Raw genomic sequence first — 15242 nt, 5'->3', positions numbered from 1 at the left:
CCGAGATAGATTTCTGTTGGGCCTGGCAAAAATAGGAACCCAGATAAATTATGTTAATATTCTTATACAATGTATAGTCTTATTTTAAAGATAAACTACAAGGATGTCTCTGAACTAAACAGGTTTAGGAAAAGAAGCACTGATAGAATGAATGTATACCTGTTAAAAGAATTTTATGAATATTTACCTTTATCTTAATTTAATGTTGGCATGCCTATTTGAAAATATTCTTATTGTGATAATAGTAAATAAAAAGTTATGATTTTGTTTTTACATTTGAGCTAATTTTAATTTTTATTGCTCTGGAAACCTGAACTTAAGTGGGTGCTTACTTATGCATTCTGGAGTACTCTAATCTACCAGTGATGCTTTTCTAATGAAAAGTCTAATTTGAGCAAAACTTCATGTGACTGGAACTAGAAACCTTAGCTACTGAGATGATAACAAAAAGATGCCACATACAGGTAAAACTGACAAATGCTTCAGAATTAAGTGAGGAGACAGGTGTCATCAAGCTATGTCATCTTCAGTTCCCAAGATATTTTACATTTTTCTAAACTTGACTGCCTGAGACATAAGTTAGGAACGAAATGATATCATTAAAATTCAGTCAGCATCTCAGGCTAGAATTTCACTCCGTGTTTAACTCAAATCCCCGGTAAAACTTTTGGATGCCGTTTTTGCATAATTCTCAAATGTTCCTTGCTGCTCTCAGAGTTGCATCTTTCTGTCTTCTGCTTCCAAATCATGGCTAACAGCAAACCAGACAAGGCAAAAATAAGAGAAATATGTACGTTTGAATGAGAGCTAGTCATTATAATTCACCATGCCAGGTAACAGTAGTCAACATATTTCCCATACCCTCCTTTTACTTTCCATGATTGGAATGATCAATATAAACAGAGGAGGCTGATAATAAATGTTGGCCATGCAAATACGAACAGGAGCTGACTTTAAAAATAAAAAGAGAGAGAAGACATTATTTACACTTCCAAAAAACCCATCATAATCAATTTTACTCATTTCAGAGACACCTCGCCGATCACAAGAAGGCAGGATTAGTTGAAATCTCCCCAGCTGCCAACCGTTGCACCAAATTCTTCCACAGATGCTCCTTCTATTCATTCATTAAGACTATGTGAGCCACTTAGACTCCTACAAGTAACCCATCATTTGGTTTGAGGAACAGAATGATAAACTAATATGTGCTGTGACAGGAAACCATGCTTCTCCTGAGTGGCATCCGAACACCTCTCTACTTGAACACAGCTATTATAACACTGAAAATTAATGATGCAAGAAAGAACCTCAGCAAAAACTAGTAATAAAGCTCTGGGGGGGGGGGGTGTGCAGCCTTGTGTGCAAGAGTCTGAGTGTGTATGTTTGTGTGCACATGCAATTCTGCACATGAATTTGTGTATGTCTGCATAGAAAAGACTGACAGAGAGACAGAAAGCACTAGAGACCAGACTAACATATAAACTGGAAGTTAGTTTCAATGGCAGAGACCCAGTGCAATCAGATTTTCAGACCAAGCGCTGTGCTTGGCACATAGGAAACTTTATTTAAATAAAACTATAGTTAAAATAACTAACCATAGGTATTTTATGAAAGAACAGAGATGTTGTGGGGTCAGTAAGTTACCATGGATGGTTTTGTTGCCAATGAAAATCACCTTAAAAACTAAGAGACGAATGCTTTGAGTCTGTAAATTGGGTTTTTTTTATGTTAAGTTTCTTTGAAATTAGGGTCCAATAAAAGCTGTGTAAAATGAATGTAACACTTGAAGATTAGTTACAAAAATTTATTTTAACTGACAGCTGTCCACATTTCAGGGATGATTCCCCTGTTAAACAACTGGTAGTATTTTAAGTGAAGCTTTTATTATTAGGAACCTCACAAATGAATATAAAGAGGGTACTTCCCCTGAAGACTGCTCTTTAGGAACTTGTCAAATGTTCTTATTTTCATTTTCCTCACTGAGTGAATTATTTCAGCACTAAGCATTTGTGCATCATGTATATTAGTTTTCCAGACTCAAAAAAGGTAATAATTTTCTTATTTAGGCTCTTTTGAAGAAGTATACTTACTGTGTCAGGTGTCAAGTAAATGAACAAACTTTATAAACTATGGCTTGCAGTTATTAGAAAATAATCATGGAATTATTGAATCTTCAAGTTGGAAAATGATCCATCATGATCATTTCCATTAAATAAACAATTTACGCAAGTAAAAACTTAGGCAGTAATGCAATACATAAGAAGACAAGTATTTAATTACCATAAATTTATATTATGAGTTTAAATTAATAATTATGTATTACAAAATTAAATAGAAGGAATGAGTATTTTAGGACCAAACAATTTCAAAGCTACAGTTTTATACCTGAAATATTCGGCTAAATATTTATTTCTGTAATTTGTTTAGGTTGAAATCCTGCTATAACAAACTATAATATTACAAAGTGTAACCCTTTAATCTATTTGAAATCTAGGATTATTTTCCAATGAATTGGTCTCAATTTGAAAAATGGAATTTTCTTTCAATTTTGAACAGTTTGAACTTTCAAATTCAAATTTAATTTTTAATTTTAATAATTTACATATTTGTTGATCTCTAACTTGAGATTGAATAATTTAGTCAGACATTTATAAATATTCGTTGTTTAGCCAAAATAATTTTTCTAACATATCTTATAAAATTTTAAGGTTGAAAATGCCATATATGTGGTAGGATTCAATAGAGATTACTATAAACTTTTAAAAAAGGATTGTTATAAAAATAACATATTAGCATGTGATACAGTTCAAAAAGTGAAGATTTTATCATGCAAAATGAGTTTCACTCCATCTTGACACAAATCCCACGACTCATCACAAATTACTATTGTCAAGGGACGCCTGGGTGGCTCAGTCGGTTAAGTGTCTGACTTCAGCTCAGGTCATGATCTCACAGTTTGTGGGTTCAAGCCCCATGTCGGGCTCTGTGCTGACAGCGCAGAGCCTGGAGCCTGCTTCGGATTCTGTGTCTCCCTCTCTCTCTGCCCCTCCCCTGCTCATGCTTGGCCTCTCTCTGTCTCAAAAATAAATAAAAATGTTAAAAAAACAAATTATTATTGTCAAAAATATATTGTGTATTCTTCTATATGCATTGTATGGACTACTATAATTTATTTGATCTGTTTCCTATTTATGATACTAGTTTTTCCCAGTCTTTTTATTATATCATTGTTGCAATCAACATCCTTGTACATATATTTTGGAGTGCACAAGTGAGTGTTTTTTTTTTTTTTTTTATTTTATTCACTTTTGAGAGAGAGAACGAGAAAGAGGAGGACAGAGGATCTGAAGTGTGCTCTGTGCTGACAGCAGCGAGTCTGATCCTGGGCTCTAACTCATGAAAGATGAGATCATGACCTGAGCCAAAGTCAGACACTCAAACAACTGATCCACTCAGGCACCCTACAAGTGATGTTTTTATGAAGTATATTAGGCTACAGTAACAATTCCACAGCGTCAGTGGTTCAACCAGTTTATTTCTTATCTACAAAGTCTGCTGCAGTTTCAAAGAATCTCATAAGGAATTGTCCTCCATGTGGTGACACAGTGCTTCTGCTATTTTGAATTTTTGTTCCGTTATCCTGACCAGTGGCTAACTCCATGATCACCACAGCAAGAGAAGACTCAAGAATCACAGCAGTAACTAAATGTCTCAGTGTGTAAATGACACTTACCACTTATTCTCCCCAGCCATTGGCCAGAATTAATTATATAACTCTACTTGCCAAGGGACATAAAATTATAATTTTCTCATTTGCCCAGAAGGACAGAGGTGGATGTGTGGGAGCAATAGAAGCCTCTACCACAGATAAATCCTAGAATTGATACTACTTTGCCAAAGTTCATGTTCAGGTAACTTCAACAGATATTAACAAATTATCCAAAGATAATACATCCCTTATCTCATCAATAAATTAAAAATGTAATAATTTATTTAGTTTTGCAGGTTGAGTCCAGTTTTAAGCAGGCTAACTATAAGACTCAGTATATCTGAATGGTGATTCTTTATCTTTCTAAATTATAATCGGGACTATCCAAAAGTTAATGAATTATAATGCACTATTACGAAAAGAAAGCTGGTTCCATGTTCACCAGTACAACAACCACACCAAAGCAAGAGAATGAATCTAGAAGGCTCATCTGAGTCCTTTCCCATGTTCAGCTTAAATAAGCTGGCCTTGTGTTTTTAAGTTTCCTCAAGTTAAACCGACAAACACAACAATAAAGGAAATAATCAAAAGAAAACACCAATAGAGAGCTGCAAACTTGCACAGCAAAACATTTCCAAGAAACTTAACTGTATGTACAGCACTAGTAGGAGTTTTATTCTGTAAACTTCATGGAAACAAATTAAACTTGGCAGCCAAACCAATTCATTTCCTGTTTGTTAAATTTAATACATATTTGTAAAGTGATCTTGTTAATTCCCTAAATTATCAGCAATATGTTAAAACTAATTTTTAAGTAAGCAGTAGTACATAAACATATGAAGGAGCACTATTTGAAAAGTGTTACCTGAGGATTTACAGAAAGATGTTCATTTCATTAGAATGTAACAAGTTAGAGATATGGAGTAAAAATCCAAAAGGTCAAATAGGTTTTAAGTAGAGTAAAAAGCTGACATATTATTATCAGAAATTGTTTAAATTAAAGCAAGCTCCAAATGTGGTTTAAATGTAATTTTAGTGGATTTATTTACTTTTTATAATATATTTCCCAATACCCTCATCTTTCCTTTATTTTTGCAATAAGCTATAAGTGATCTTGCAACACTATTCTGACTGAATTTACTAATTTTTAAATTAAATTTGTACCTCTATATGCAATATTGGAATCAGATATATTTTAACTTAGTAAAATAAATGTGCAGTATTTTTTTTCTTTTTCTGGGCTTTTAAACAATGTAAGAAGTAAATAAATGATTTAGTCTTTAAAGAAGTTAAGAAAAAAAACTTGCCTCCATACAAGCTAGTATTTTTTTTTAACTTTTAACTTTTTTTCCCCAATTACTTCATCTATTCATTTTGTTTTTGGTAACTCATTTTTGAATCAATGTTAATTATTTATATATTTCCATATAATTCTTAATTATATCAATACTCCCAATTTTATTGCATAGATTTGAATGTAATAATCTTTTAAAATGTTTCTATCTTTTTTGCATTGATATTCTATTAATTTGTTTTATTTACTGTTTTTCTTTCAATAAAAAATATTTTGAATACTTTTGTATTTTAAACTGTTTATTCAAAGAACTAGCTCTTGGATTGAGTTATGAAGTCTTTTTGCTCTGTTGACAAGTTAATCAACTTATTAAGTAGTTTATTATTAATAAATAAAGTACTTAATTTGCTTATTAACTTGCTTTTATATTTATTAGTGCATGTTTCTATATCTTATAAGATAATGACCAGTGGAATGAATGGTCTCTTTGTATTGATGCTCTCTGTAAATGCATAAAGATTGTTTCAAACCACAAAATCCTTGCCATTCGCCATTAAACAGAAGCGTTCCTGTATCTTAGTAAACCATTTCTCATCTACATTCTTCTCACTGCATTCTTTTTTTTTTCTCTAAAAGATCCATTTTCATCATTTATCTTAGAAATGAGGAGCAGGGCACCAAGGTGACTCAGTCAGTTAAGCCTTCAACTTCAGCTCAAGTCATGATCTCATGGTTTTTGGGTTCGAGCCCCAGGTCAGGGCTCTTTGCTGACAGCTCAGAGCCTGGAGCCTGCTTTGGATTCTGTGTGTGTGTCTCTCTCTGCCCCTCCCCAGCTTGCACTCTCTCTCTCTCTCTCTCAAAAATAAGTAAATATTAAAAATTAAAAAAAAAAACGAAATGAGGAGAAATAATACTGTCTTTACAGCCTGTAATCCTGTACTGGAGCTGTATATAAATATCACTCAAATTTTCTACATTTTATAATCTTTTTATCAATCATTTTACTCCAAATGGAGATTAAAAGGTGATTTTAGACACCTTACCTACCATTTACAAGCTTTTGTTCAAAGTGTGATCCTATTGATATTCATTTTAAGTTTTATAGGCATACATTTCCTGTGATTAATGTTTCTCTTTCTCTGTATACTAATTTTTATTTACTTAGATTTGAGCTTTCCATAGAGTTTACCGTGTAAGTAAATGGATAATGAAGAGTAGGTTTTTTGCTGGCTTTCTTTGTTTGATTGCTTCATTCATACATGGTGTTTTTGTTTTTAATCAATTTCATTCAGATATAATTTACATAAAATTGAAGGTACACACTTGTAAGGTACAAACACAACATACCAAACTTTTGACATGCAGCAAAAGTGATAGTAAGAGGGACGTTTAGTGGTAAATGTCTACTTTAAGAAAGAATAAAAATCTCAAATAAACAACCTAACTTTATACCTCAAGGAACTAGAACAAATGAAAGAGATAGAAGAGAAAGAGAACACAAGAGAAAGAAAAACAAACTAAGCCTAAAATTAGCAGAAGAAAGGGAACATCGAAGAGCAGAAATAAATGAAATAGAGACTAGCAAACACAATAGAAAAGGTCAGCAAAACTAAGCGTTGGTTTTTTGTAAAGAAAAGCAAAACTGACAAATCTTTAGCTAGACTAACTTGGTTTGATGAGTTTTGTCAAATGTTTCTCATCCCATAAACACCTCCATCAAGATACACAACTTTTCCAAATTTTTCATCAACCAAAAAATTTCCAAAAATGACTTTAGATCTACTCCCAATTCCCCCTCACTCATCCACACTCATTACTGGCTTCAGGTAATCACTGATCATTTTCTGCGACTGTTTACTAGTTTAGAAACTGCCCTAGAAAAACTATTTAAATAGAATCATGTACTCTTTTGTGACTGAACTATTTTCACTTATTTTAATGTTTTTGAGTCCCACCCAGGTTGCTGTATGTATCTGTGGATTGTTATTTTATATCATGGAATAACATTCTATTGTCTATGGACATTTGATTTTTTTCTAGGTTTCGATATTATAAATAAATTTAATATGAAAACTTCCAAGCAAGTCTTTTTTGTAAAGAAATATTTCATTTGGGGATAAACAGCTAGGAGAAAAATTGCAGGCTTATATGCTATCAATAATTGCAGAAGTGTTTTCTACATTGTTTACTTTTATAATTTTACAAATATAGCAACATAGGAGTTGTAGTTGCTCCAAATTCTCACCAATATTTGCTATTGTCAAGCTTTTTACAAGTTAGCCACTCTAATGTTGTCTAATAGTATCTCATTACAATTTAATATGAAATTACCAGATGAATAATGATATTAAGTATCTTCTGATGACTTTCCTATATCTCCTTTTGTTAAGTATCTAACACTTCACGTTTTTAAAACGAGTTGCTTTTTTTGTTGAGTTCTAAGGGTTTATATAAATTCTGGATGCAAATATTTTGATAGATACATGTATTGTGAATATTTTCTTCCACCCTGTAACGATTTTATGCTTATAAAAATTTGTTTCATTTTTTATTCAAATTTTATTTAAATTCCGGTTAGTCAATATACAGTGCAATATTGGTTTCAGGAGTAGAATTCAGTGGTTCATCACTTACATATAACAACCTGGGCTCATCATAACAAGTGCCCTCCTTAATACCCATCACCCATCTAATCACCCATCTAGTAGCCCATCCCCTATCCACCTCTCTCCATCAACCCTCTTTTCTCTATCATTAAGAGTCTCTTATGGTTTATTTCCTCTATTTTCCCCCCTTCCCATATGTTCATCTGTTTTCTTTCTTAAATCCCACATATGATTGAAACTATATGGTATTAGTCTTTCTCCAAGTGACTTATTTGGCTTAACATAATACATCCTAACTCCATCCACATTGTTGCAAATGACAAGATTTCATTCTTTTCAATGGCTGAATAATATTCCAGTGTGTGTGTGTGTGTGTGTGTGTGTGTGTGTGTGTGTACCACATCTTCTTTGCATTCATGAGTCAATGGATATTTGGGATCTTCCCATTATTTGGATATTGCTGATAATGCTGCTATAAACATCTGGGTGTACGTACCCTTTCAAATCAGTATTTTTGTATCCTTTGGATAAGTAACTGGTAGTGCAATTACTGGATTGTAGGGTAGTTCTATTTTTAAGTTTTTGAGGAAACTCCATGCTGTTTCCCAGAGTGGCTGTACCGGTTTACATTCCCACCAACTGTGCAAGAGGTTTCCCCTTTCCCTACATCCTTGTCAACACCTGTTGTTTCTTGTGTTGTTGTTAATTTTAGGCATTCTCACAGGTATGACGTGGTATCTCATTGTGGTTTTGATTTGTATATCCCTGATGATAAGTGATGTTGCGCATCTTTTCATGTGTCAGTTAGCCATCCAGATATCTTCTTTGGAAAAATGTCTATTCATGCTATCTTCCCATTTCTTCACTGGATTATTTCTTGGGTGTTGAGTTTGATAAGTTCTTTACAGATTGTGGATACTAACCCTTGTTCAGATATGTCATTTGCAGATATCTACTCCCATTATGTACACTGTCTTTTAGCTTCGTTGATTGTTTCCTCACTGTGCAGAAGCTTTGTTTCTTGATGAGGTCCCAATGGATCATTTTTGCTTTTGTTTCCCTTGCCTCTGGAGATGGGTCTAGTAAGAAGTTGTTATGGCTGACGTCAGAAAGGTTGCTGCCTATGTTATCCTCTAGGATTTTGATGGCTTCCTGTCTCACATTTGGGGTATCTCATCCATTTTGAATTTATTTTTGTGTATGGTGTAAGAAAGTAGCCCAGTTGCATTCTTCTGCATGTTGCTGTCCAGTTTTTCCAGCACCATTTGTTGAAGAGACTGTCTTTTTTTCCATTGAATATTCTCTCCTGCTTTGTGGAAGATAAGTTGACCATATAGTTGTTGGTCCATTTCTGGGTTTTCTATTCTATTCCATTGATTTATGTGTCTTTATCCTCATACCATATTATCTTGATGACTACAGCTTTGTAAGATATCAGATCATGATGAACAAGATACCTGTATATCTGTAAGATACCAGAATCATGATGCTCCAGCTTTCCTTTTCTTTTTCAGAGTTGCTTTGGCTATTTGGGGTCTTTTGTGGTTCCATACAAATTTTAGGATTGTTTGTTCTAGCTCTATGAAAAGTGCTGGTGGTATTTTGATAGGAATTGCATTAAATGTGTGGATTGCTTTGGGTAGTATAGACCTTTTAACAATGTTTTTTCTTCCAATCTATGAGCATGGAATATTTTTCCATTTCTTAGTGTCCTCTTCAATCATAAGTGTTCTATAGTTTTCAGAGTACAGATCTTTTACCTCTTCGGTTAGGTTTATTCCCAGTATCTTATGGATATTGGCACAATTGTTAATGGGGTCAAGTCCCTGATTTCTTTTTCTGCTGCTTCATTATTGGTGTATAGAAATGCAATAGATTTCTGTGTATTGATTTTATATTCTATGGCTCTGCTGAATTCATGTATTAGTTCTACCAATTTTTTGGTGGAGCCTTTTAGGTTTTTCCATAGAGTGTCATGTCATTTGCAAATAGTGAAAGTTTGGCTTCTTCTTTGCCCATATGGATGCCTTTTATTTTATTTTTTATAGTTGTTGTTGTCTGGTTGCTGGGGCTAAAGACTTCCAATACAATGTTAAATAGCAATGGTGAGAGTGGACATCCCTGTATTGTTCCTAACCACAGAGAAAAAGTTCAGTTTTTCCCCATTGAGGATGATATTAGCTGTGGGTCTTTCATAGATGACCTTTATGTTGTTGAGGTATGTTCCTTCTATCTTTACTCTATTGAGCATTTTTATCAAGAATGGATGCAGTATTTTGTCAAATGCTTTTCTGCATCTGTTGAGAGGATCATGTGGTTTTTATCCTTTCTTTCATTAATGTGGTGTATCACATTGATTGATTTATAGATATTAAACAACCTCTACAGCACAGGAATAAATCCCGCTTGATAGTGGTGAATAATTCTTTTAATGTTTTGTTGGATTGATTTGCTAGTATCCTGTTGAGAATTTTGTTCATAATAATTTGTTGTAAAAAGATTTTTATTTTGCTGAATTTCAACTTATCTATTTTTTTGTGCTTATTTTTTCTTCCAATATTTTTTATATTTCAGCTTCTATATTTAGATCTATTACTTATTTTGAAATAAAATTGTTTATGATATACAGTAAGGGTTAATTTTCACATTTTTAATATCAATATTTAGTTATGTCTGTCCCATTTCTTTTAAAAGAATGTATCATTTCTCCCCTTCAATTACCATACTGCCAGGATTAAAAAACACTTGAACATATACATGTAAATTATTTCTAGGTTATTTTGTTCTATTGATTTATATATGTATTTATATATGAATATGACTATTTTTAAATGTCTTTAACTTTATATTAGATCATAAAATTTTTCTTATTATGTCCATTTATTATATTATTATTTTAATTAGAGTAATTTCCAGTTCTAAGACATCCATTTTCTTTCTTTATTTGTAATTTTATTTCCTCTGTTAAGTTTCCTGCTTCCTTATTAAAATCATATTTTTCTTTAATTATGTGAGCATATTTTATAATAGCTTCTTTAAGGTGTTTGCTAACGCTACTATCTGGATTATTTCAATGTCAGTTTTTATTGAGTGCCATTTTTTCTGAACTATGGCTACAAGTTTCCAGTTTTTTGCATATCTGGGAAATCTTTATTACGTCCTGGACAATGTAGATAGTATGTTGCAAAAATTTTGGATTCTGTCATTCTCCTCTGCAGACTGCTGATTTTTGTAGTAGGCAGTATAACTACTGAGTGATTACCCGTCCTACTCTAGGCTTGCTTTGATGCTCTGTTAGGGCAGGTCTCTGGAAAACCTAAAATGTTTCTCAAACCTCTCTAACTAGATGCTACTCAAACTGTCTTGCATATCTTGTAAGGATTTGATTTAGACTCTGTAAGCATGGATCTAGAGTAGGTCCTATTCTAGGATGTGATACTTGCTTCTTACAGGAGACTTTTCTGAAGTCTCAGCAGGGTGTCTAAAGAGTGTTAATGAGGTACTAGGTATTTCTGACACTCTTTGAAAACATAATGACCCCCAACATCACTAGACCTCTTAGTATCTTTGTTCTGCTCTCAGCTGCACAGCAGCTATTCTTGGTGACCCTCAAATAGTCTTATTCTGTGCAGGTGCTACCCAGGTGAAGACACATGAAACCCAAACAGGTTTCTGGAAATTACCTTCTTTCTTCAATTCCCCTCTCTGCTGCATTGCTTCAGCTTCCATTCACACGTATCTATGCCTCCTCATCTCAGCAAAATTGCTAGGTTCTGATTGGATTCTAGCTCATTAGGCTGTAGTCAGTTATTTCTCCAAGGAAACAACTGGAACAATTTGGGGAATTATGTCTTGAGTTTTCCAGCTCTCTAGACTTGCAATCTTCTTTGCCTTTTCTTCTCTGGTTCCTGGATTTCTAAACTAGAAAATTAAAACTGTAATACTGATTGATTTATAAGTTCTTTCCCAGTTCTAGTCTTCCATGAGTCTGGAATATAGAAGTTACTTTGTTTGCAATGTAACTTTTGTTTTCCATGTTTATCAGGCACTAAAGGGTTTGTAAAGAAATATTGATATATTTTTATAATAATAAACTATTCACAAAGATATATAAACAGCTTATACAAATATAAACTAATACTAAAGGGATGTCTTGGTGGCTCAGTGGTTTAAGCAGCTGAATTCGACTCAGGTCATGATCTCAGTTTGTTAGCTTGAGCCCCATGTTGGCTCTGTGCTGAGAGCTCAGGTTCAGATTCTGTCTCTCCCTGTCTCTCTGCCCCTCCCCTGCTAGTGTTCTGTCTTTCTCAAAAAAAAAAAAAAAAGTAAAGGTTAAAAAAAAATGTTAATTAATATTGAAGAGTAAGTTACTTAGGATTTATAAGTCACTTATGTTACCAATATATTTCAATATTCCAATCAATTATTCAAAAAACATTACATCTAAGAAGTTGAAGAATCTACTCCAGCTACTTGATTGCCCTTAGAATGAAACAGCAGAAGAATCTCCTCATAATCACGGCAATTCAGTCTCATTTATCCAAGAGTATAATTGTCAGAGGTGATTTTGCACCTGGATTCATACCTAATATTGGACCCACAATTAAGAAAACACTATCTAAATTATTCAAATTAATGAATTAACTAACTAGGTCAAAAAGCACCTTATAAGAAAAATTTTTTTTCTGTTTCTTTCTACATTAAAGGAAAAGACCAAATAAAAAGTAGAGCCCTTCCTTAAATAAAATTTAAAAATGGAAAAACACCTATTTAAATATATTTAAAATTGATTTATTCCTATATGTTAAAGTAAATACTTTTATGAAATAGCAATAATCGAGCACTGAAAATAATGGAAAGTCTGTTGAATGTGGGAGAAAATATTAGCAATTTCTGAGCATATTCAGTGATTAAATCAAAAATAGATTTGAAAGGAAAGGTTAAAATAGTTGTATTTTAATTTGGATAATAAAAATTGCTCTCTCTCTCTCTCTCTCAAGGGAATTGGCAAATTGGCATTTTGGTCAATTTCCACTTCATAATTTACTTTTTATAAATCATAATATTTAAGTAAAATGTTAATCTATTCTGTAATTCAGTTCTAGATTTAATAATTTTATATATATATATATATACACACACACACATATATATATGGTTTCCTTTATATATTGTAAGAGAGTTAACTATTAATTTATTCACTAGAAGACTGGGAAAAATAAATTGGATTACCTATTCCTGTGTGCCAAAATACTATTTAAAAGAAGTTGCCAAGTGTGGAAAACTGGGATAGCTTTCAAAGATACTGTCTTGGAAGACTTAAAAATCACCCTACTCTCCCTTCACAAAATGTTAAAGCCCTTTCTTATCTGTAATAGAAATCAGCAGCAATGTTAAAAAAACAAACTAAACAAAAGAATAGAAAAATAGATTGATTTAACAGAGTAGAGAGCCCAGAGTAGGTACACACAAATAAGGTCAGCTGATCTTTGACAAATACAATGGAGACAAGATATTTCTTTCAATAAATGGTGCTGGAATAACTGGACATCCACACATTAAAAAAAATGAATGGAGACATAGAAAAATATTAACTCAAAATGGATCACAGACCTAAATGTAAAACACAATTCTATAAAATTCCTAGATAATAATATAGGAGAAAATCTAGATGACATTGGGTTTGATGGTGACTTTTAGATACAACTCCAAAGGAATTATCCATTTAAAAAATAATTGATAAATTGAAATTCATGAAATTAAAAACTTCTATTCTGCAAAAGACATTATCAAGAGAATGAGAAAACAAGCCACAAACTGAGAGAAAATACTTACATAAGACATATCTGATAAAAGGACTGTTACCTAAAATACATGAAGAATTCTTTAAACTGAAGAATAAAAAAAAATCCTTTAAAAAATAATCAAGAGATGTGAACAACAACTTACCAAAGAAGATAGGAGTATTTGAAGAGATGTCTGATATCCTATGTTACTAAGGAATTGTAAGTTAACACAATGAGATACACTACACATCTAATAGAATGGTCAAAATCCAAAACACGACAACATCAAATGTTAGCAAATATATGGAGCAACAGGAACTCTCTTTCATTGTTAATGGGAATGCAAAATGATACAGCCATTTTGGGAGACAGTGTAGCAGTTTCTTAACTGAACTAAACATATTCTTAACATATACTATAACAATCATACTCCTTGGTATTACCCTAATGAGTTAAAACTTATGTCCACACAAAAGCCTACATGTGAATGCTTATAGTAACTCACTTGATAAATGCCAAAATGTATAAACAACCAAGACATCTTTTAGTAGGTGGATGGATAAAGCAACTGTTGTAGATGCAGACAATGGAATATTATTCAGTGCTAACAAGAAATGAACTATCAAGTTATAAAAAGACAAGGATTCTTAAATGCATAATACTAAGTGAAATAAGCCAATCTGAAAAGAATACATAAGATTCCAATTATACAACATTCTGGAAAAGGTGAAAGTATGGAGACAGTAAAAGTATCAGTGGGTGACAGGACGTAGGGAAGAGGGAGGGATGAATAATAGACCACAAAAGATTTTTAAATCAGTGAAGCTACTATATGTGGTACTATAATGTTGGATACACATCATTGTACATTTATGAAAACCCATAGAATGTACAACACCAAAATTGAACCCTACTGTGAACTGCAGATCTGGATGATGATGCTTTTCAATGTTGGTTCAATGACTGCAACAAGTGTGCCACTCTGGTACAGGATGTTGATGGTGGCAGCAGCTGCACAAGTGGGGAATAGAGGGTACATAGGAAATATGTCCTTTCTGTTCAGCTTCTCTGCAAGACTGAAACTCCTCTAAAAATTGTCTCTGAACAACAACCTAATGTTAACTTCAAAAGAGTAAAAGTACACACCGAAAGATAATAAGGAAAGATAATTAGAAAAAAATCTATCATAATTACAATTAATATGAAAAATGTGATAGGAATGCAAACCTATCATGAATTACAGTTTTGTACCCATTTCTGATGTATGGGTTCCCCCCCCCCCCCCCCACATCAAGCAATTCTCAGACTCTAGCTGGTATTCTATAATTAATTCAATTATGTCACTGTCTACGAGGAGATATCATTAGATGGCAAGGGTTAAGGATTCAGTCCTATAAGACTGCCTCTGATACACACACTTATGAAAATTCCAAGTCCAGATCATCACCTGTGCTTCTGACCAACTGGTTTTAGATCCAAGTTTCCCAAATCCCCATTTTGGGTTTAATTTACTAGACAGCAGAACTCAGAAACATTTTAATTACTAGATTATTGGTTTATTATAAAAATATGTAACTCAAGAATAGCCAGATGGAAGAGATACATAGGGCAAGGTATGGGGAAGGGGTTAGAAGCTCCCATGCCCTCTCCAAGAAAGCACCATTCTCCCCAAATCACCACATTATCACTAATCCAGAAGCTTTCCAAACACTGTCCTTCTGGGTTTTTGAGGCAGCTTCACTACATAAATGTGAGAAGTTAGTGAGATGATTCATTTTCAGAAATACCAAACAAAAACTGTGCTGTCCCCACTAGCACTCTGTCTGTCTCTCTCAAACATAAACATC

The sequence above is a fragment of the Herpailurus yagouaroundi genome, unplaced genomic scaffold (genome assembly GCF_014898765.1).
Source record: "Herpailurus yagouaroundi ecotype Mexico unplaced genomic scaffold, PumYag 142, whole genome shotgun sequence".
NCBI lineage: Eukaryota > Metazoa > Chordata > Mammalia > Carnivora > Felidae > Herpailurus > Herpailurus yagouaroundi.
This window is presented reverse-complemented; position numbering follows the sequence as displayed.